Below are 6,208 nucleotides of genomic sequence, written 5' to 3'. Positions count from 1 at the left end.
AACTGAGGTGTCTTTTGTGAATGCGTCTTCAGAGGATATGTCTTTTTAAATGATGTGTCTTTTTAATGGAGGTGTCTTCTATTGGAAATATCTTCAAAGGATAAGTGTTTTTAATGGAGGTACCTTTTTATGCATGTGTTTTTAAAGGGATGTGTCATTGGTGGTTATGTCTTTGTATGATATGTCTTTTTTATGTATGTGTCTTTTCAATGGAAGTATCCTTTGTAAATGTGTCTTTAGATGATATGTCTTTTTAAATGACGTGTCTTTTGAATAGAGGTGAAGGATAAGTCATTTTAATGGAGGTGTCTTTTAATGCATGTGTTTATGGATATGTCTATTTATAGAAGTGTCTTAACAAGAAGTGTCTTGAGAGGATATGATTTTTGCACCCGAGTTTACGTAATAAAACTTTCGTGGAGATTCTTTTAGTAAACAAGAAAAAAAAACAAAATATTTCTTTAAAAACTTGAAAATATAAACTTGCAAAATTGACTTCTGCTAACCAGAACCTCCTAAGTTGTTTCCTCCATAAATAGAACTCATATAACTAGTGCTGATTCGCTTTAAAGTTTGCACCTGGAAAACTTATAACAGTAGAATAACATGTACTTATGAAGATGACTCGCTCATTCTGAATGCCTTATAATAATAGAATAACATGTACTTATCCTACTTCTCTTATTCTGAACGGGAATTGCTCCATATTCGCTGTAGGTGGAAGCCAAGGACCAATGGAAAGTTGCACCTGACATTGGGAGTTTCCATAGCACTTTTTTTTTTGCCGTGCCGTGAAGTTAAACTGTATCGTATGTTAGTTTTTGGAGAGTAAGAGAGAGGAATGGTCGGGTGAGCACTAACTGAACATAGACCGAATTGGAGTTGGTAGGGAAGGTTGGTTCGAGGACCCGTTGGTCAAAGGAAAGGGGGGGGTCCTTCTTCCGAGGCTTTGGGGGGGGGGGGTTCCTTAAGTTAAGGAAGGGGGCAGCATTCTCAATGCTTTAAAAGTATCAATGTATCACACAAAAAAGAATACTATAATAATATTGGTGTATTACGCACAAAAACATGTATGCTACAACAATTGTGTAAAAAAATAAGGTAAAAATCATTCATTCGCTCTAACAATAGAATCAACCTCTCCATTTTGAGTGGCTGCTACATAATTTTTCTGAGAAAAATCACCACGCAAAGAGTAAATTAGTCAATTATATACACAAAACAATTTGAAAAAAATAATGTGCATCAATGCATGCGCAGTGATGAATTGAAGCATAAATCATGCAAAATAATTAATTTAAGCACACAAATGTAATGTGAATCATATTGCTGTGGAGCCATATATACATATTCCATCAAGCTAATTAAGCAACTAGCAAGGCTTAAGCTGATAATCATCCACTGATTTACGTACTACTATATTGCAGAAAATAAAAAAAATGCACAAAATTATTACTATTGCTACCTACCAAGACAAAAATTAGAACAAATTTGAAAGGAAACATGCAACTTGCATAAAAGAATTCCACCAAAAACACACCATACATTATAGTTGGAAGATCCGATTTGCATTAAAAAATAATCCACACCAAATATACTACTAAACCACCACTTACCAATATTTTCTCTGGTAAGTCATGGTACATTCATCAAATCTAGAATTTTCTAGGGACCAACTTCTGTGAAACAAAGACAAGTCTTATTAACATAGTGAAAAAGTTTTAATTTGGTCAGCAATCACAATTTGTATTATTTGATTAAGAGATAGACTTAAATGGCACGAATGATAACTTGAATGATAACTTAAATGGCACAAATATATAAGATATCCTTGTTTTATTTGCAGTAAGAGTCACTTGTATAAATACACAGCAACAACAAGAAATTGTAACTATTCTAAAACAGAAAAGAAAAGGAAGGAAACTTAAATGGATCTTTTCAAGGATCTTGAGCCATAATGGATCATCATCAATAACCAGCACTCTCATCCAAAGGCTATTTTCGGATGTCGTCTTCTTCTTCTTGTATGTTTTTTACTCAGCAAATGTACAATAACAAAAAAAAATTCAAAACCTTTAACAAAAGACATCCAAAACACAAAAAAAAAATATTCAAAACTTACGAAATAGAAACATTCAGAACATATAAAAAAAGAAACATGCTATACCAATAGAGGAAGACACGTTTGAAACCTCAAAAAACGAAAAATCCACAGCTTAAGGGAGTAAGATTACAAACATAATGGGTGCATTATAGAATGGAGTTTAAGCTAGAAATATTCATGTTTAAGCAACAACACTCACAGGCTTTCCTTAGACAAATTTTGTTCTTCAGTAGGTGATACAAGTTAAAATCTTTACTGACTAGTCAATATTTTAATTTATCCACAAAATAAGTCATGACTTTCAACGAGTAAAAAAATGGCTCTACTTCTTATTACTCCATGAACACACACAACAGACCAAAATTCCTAAATTGAAAAATAAGAATCCTACTTATGGGATAGACAATCATTGGAAATTTGAAATTGCCCTTACATTGGATTGGAACACCCTCTTCTCTCTTTTTCTCAAATATTTACTATCAAATAAAATAATAAGAAAAGCAATTCTTCAATTTCATTGAGTTGGAATTTACCTGAATAAACACAGCTTTTCCATAGTTGAACTGTATGCAGCGAGCCACCTTGGTGCGTGGAAGAGTTGGGACTTGGGCTTGCAGCCTTGTAAAATATTTAAAAATTCAAACACCATGCACATGTGGATTCACATATAACACCAACAAAAATTCCAAAAATAGTGAATAACATACTTGATCAACTAAAATTCAAACACCATAGACATGCACTTGGACAAATCAGAAATTTAGAGAGAGAGATTGAACCATTGAGTAACTATACCTAGCGGCAGTCTGCAACGACGACGGGAGCTCGTGGACTCTGACGGTGCAACGACAAGGCGGGAATGCATCACAGCTGCGATGGAGAACGCGTGGTGAAAAGGCGATGAGTGGGAGCTCGGCTGCACGCGAGGTAGGGTGGCTGAAGGGACGCAATGACGGTGAAGCAGACGCGCGATGCTGGTTGTCTTCTCTGCACGAATGGCGGATGAAGCGGTGGCAACGGATGCAAGGAGACTAGGATGGAGAAAAGACGGGAGATTTGGGAGAGAGATTAAGATTTTTAAGTGAAAATAAAAATAAAAGGATAAATTTTGATTAAATCCTGATTATTCAAATTTTATTTTTTAAAAAATTAAAAAAATAATAATTAATTATTATTGTCAAAAGTTGGTAGATAGTATCTTAACAACGTATACTTTTCCTTCTTCTAATAATTAAATTCTTGACCTTGACAAAATGATCATTTTGCTCCTTAATTTAAAATAACAAAAAATTTATGAATCCGTATCACCTACAAAAATTGGAAACTTGAGAACCTAACGCTAACGCTGCATGGCTCTTCTTTTTTTTTTTGGGACATGGGCCTATAAAATTGCAAAGCTCTGATGAATTAGCCTGACAGTATGCTTAGTGTAAGCAATTTATATTATTTATTTATTATGATTTTTTTATTTTATTATGACAATTTAATTATTATATGTATAAATATATACAAATATTCCGAAATTAATTTAGGAGCTAAATGTTAACGTATATTTTTTTTAAAAAAATATACTTAAAAATGAAGTAAATTAATACTAAATTTTTTATTAATAATTTAAAAATGGGTTGGTTTCTAAAAAAATAATATGTTGAATTTAAATGGACAGTTTCAAGTTACGTGATACGTCCAGTCGCCCATTAATTAGTTAGTTAATACCGCTTATTTTTTTTATTATTTTAAAACCGCCTATCTTTCCATTATTTAAAACCGTCCATCTTCGCTGTTATTTGAAACATTCTTTGGTCCAATTTAAATTATTAATATTTTTTATTATTTTAAAAAATTATATTTTTATGTTTATAAATACAAATATCTCGTTTACAGTATAAACAAGATAATTATTGTAAATGTATCTCGTTTAGATATGTGTATCTTTTTAAATTTCATATATCTTATTTACATTGTAAATAAAACTCATTTATAGTGTAAATGAAATAAGATTGGAAGACTTGTTTTTGTAATAATTTTTATAATTATTTATTTTGGTAAATAAAATATTTATTTAAATAAAAAATTTCATACTTTAAAACATTGATGGCTAACTAATGACCAAAAATAATAAATTTTAATAGTGTTCTAGCATTTCTCAATTTATTTATTTATCAGAGCTGTATATTTGTAACTAAATGATGACCAAGAACTCTTAGCTTCGTATTAGCAGCACCGCACTGCAAATAGAAACAGATAGTCACATTTTGAATTCCACTATATAAGAATAGGAAGATAGTTGGAATTTGGTAGCTATAGGATTAATATCCTTGCCTCATAGTCATGCATTCACATACACGTTGCAGACTTGCAGTACAAATAATTAAAAGTAGTTGGTAGTATAAGCATTTATCATCATGGACGACCGATCTAGCTAAACTAGAATGAAGGACTATATTAGCACGGTCTTCTTCTGGTATTAAGGGATCTCACATTGTAATCCTCAATAATTGAATCGAGTAAGTGATAACGCGTAGTATAGATAAGAAGCATTTATGATAGGTGATGAAGCTAGAGGGTGACGCCATATATATTACACTATGGACGTGACGTAGTGTTAAACTGTTAATGGTTGTTAAAGGCCATGCATGTGAAAAACAACGACCTATCTAATATCTTTTGTATTTTGTTTTTGTTGATCATCACTTGCTACACTACCTATTACGTACCTTAAGAAGGAAGCTAAGGTACTTAATTAGACCAATCGCCACACTATAAATACCGAGCTGGTGCAGTAGGCTTGGCATCCCATCCCAAACTCATACAGATCCCTCGCATCTCATTTCATTTCCAAAAACCACAAAATCATAGCCATGGGTGTCTCATTTAACTTGCACAAATTTGACCCTAAGCACTCCAAGGAGATCCAATTCCAAGGAGACGCAACCATTACCGATCACCATATCATTCGACTCACCAATCTGGACGACGATGGCAACCCACTGGGAAACAGAGTTGGCCGAGTCTTATTCTCCGACCCTGTGCACCTCTACGACCACAGTGGCCTCCGAGCAGGATTTGAAACCACCTTCGTCTTTCGCATCTCAAAACCCTATAACACTGAATATACACCTGGACCTGGTGATGGTCTTGCCTTCTTCCTTGCTAGTGCTGACACTGAAATTCCTCCTGAATCTTCTGGAAAGTTTCTCGGCCTCTTTAATGATGCATCTGACAGAATTGTTGCTGTTGAATTCGATACTTTTTCCAACTCCGATATTGGGGATCCCAATTATCCGCACATCGGAATTGATGTTAACTCTATCAGGTCATCAAAAGTTTGTTACTGGAATTTTCATGATGCAGCGATAACTACTGCAAAGATAACATATAACTCTGCTCATAAGAAGTTAACTGTCCATGTCTCTACATATCTCCACAGCCAACCCGACACTCTTACTTATGATGTCGATTTGAGTACTAAGCTGCCTGAAAAGGTTAAGATTGGAATATCTGCTTCCACTGGACAATTCTCGCAGACTACTGAGATTCTGTCTTGGATCTTCAAGTCCAACTGAAAAGGAACATCTGACTTGTTACCAAGTTTGTGTTGTGTCTTTTATTTTAATTCAATAAGGACAAGCTTACTCGTCTTTAGTTTGTCTCTGTAAGTGTTATGCCACTACAGATACAGGGCAAGGGCTGTCCATTGTTGTTGTTTGTGTTTGGATTTGGTTTCTTGTCTTATGTGATATATGCATGGATGCTTACTTTATTTTCTTCGTTTTTGCCTTTATTTCTTCCTTCTGTCTTTTCAAAAGTGCAAAACATCCCTTCTAGTAACTAATTTCCTAGCTAGTTAACTGCATGGACAAGGGATCGGGATCAAGCACCAAAGGGAAATATGGTTAGAACAACAAATTACCACGACCATACTTGTTAGTATTTTCTTGTATGTAGTTTTGATTCACAACTAGTTTAATTATGCTTATGTTTTTGGGAGGCTAAAAGTTTTAGCTTTTAGGTTCACTTCTTACGTCCTAGGTTTGATTATTAGTTGAGAAATTATTTTTCAATCCCACTGAAGAGAGGATAAATTAAATAAAAAATTAATCA

At 33.7% G+C, this 6,208-nt stretch overlaps 1 pseudogene; it reads left to right on the top strand.

Moving 5' to 3' along the window:
• The first annotated feature begins 4,885 nt into the window (after nucleotides 1-4,885).
• Nucleotides 4,886-5,670, top strand: LOC148546734 (lectin pseudogene; annotated as a pseudogene).
• Nucleotides 5,671-6,208: the final 538 nt, after the last annotated feature.

This window comes from Arachis ipaensis, chromosome B9, assembly GCF_059453495.1.
Source record: "Arachis ipaensis isolate K30076 ecotype BB chromosome B9, ASM5945349v1, whole genome shotgun sequence".
Taxonomy (NCBI): Eukaryota; Viridiplantae; Streptophyta; class Magnoliopsida; order Fabales; family Fabaceae; genus Arachis; species Arachis ipaensis.
The sequence above is the reverse complement of the archived record's forward strand: the minus strand, read 5'-3'. Positions and strand labels throughout refer to the sequence as shown.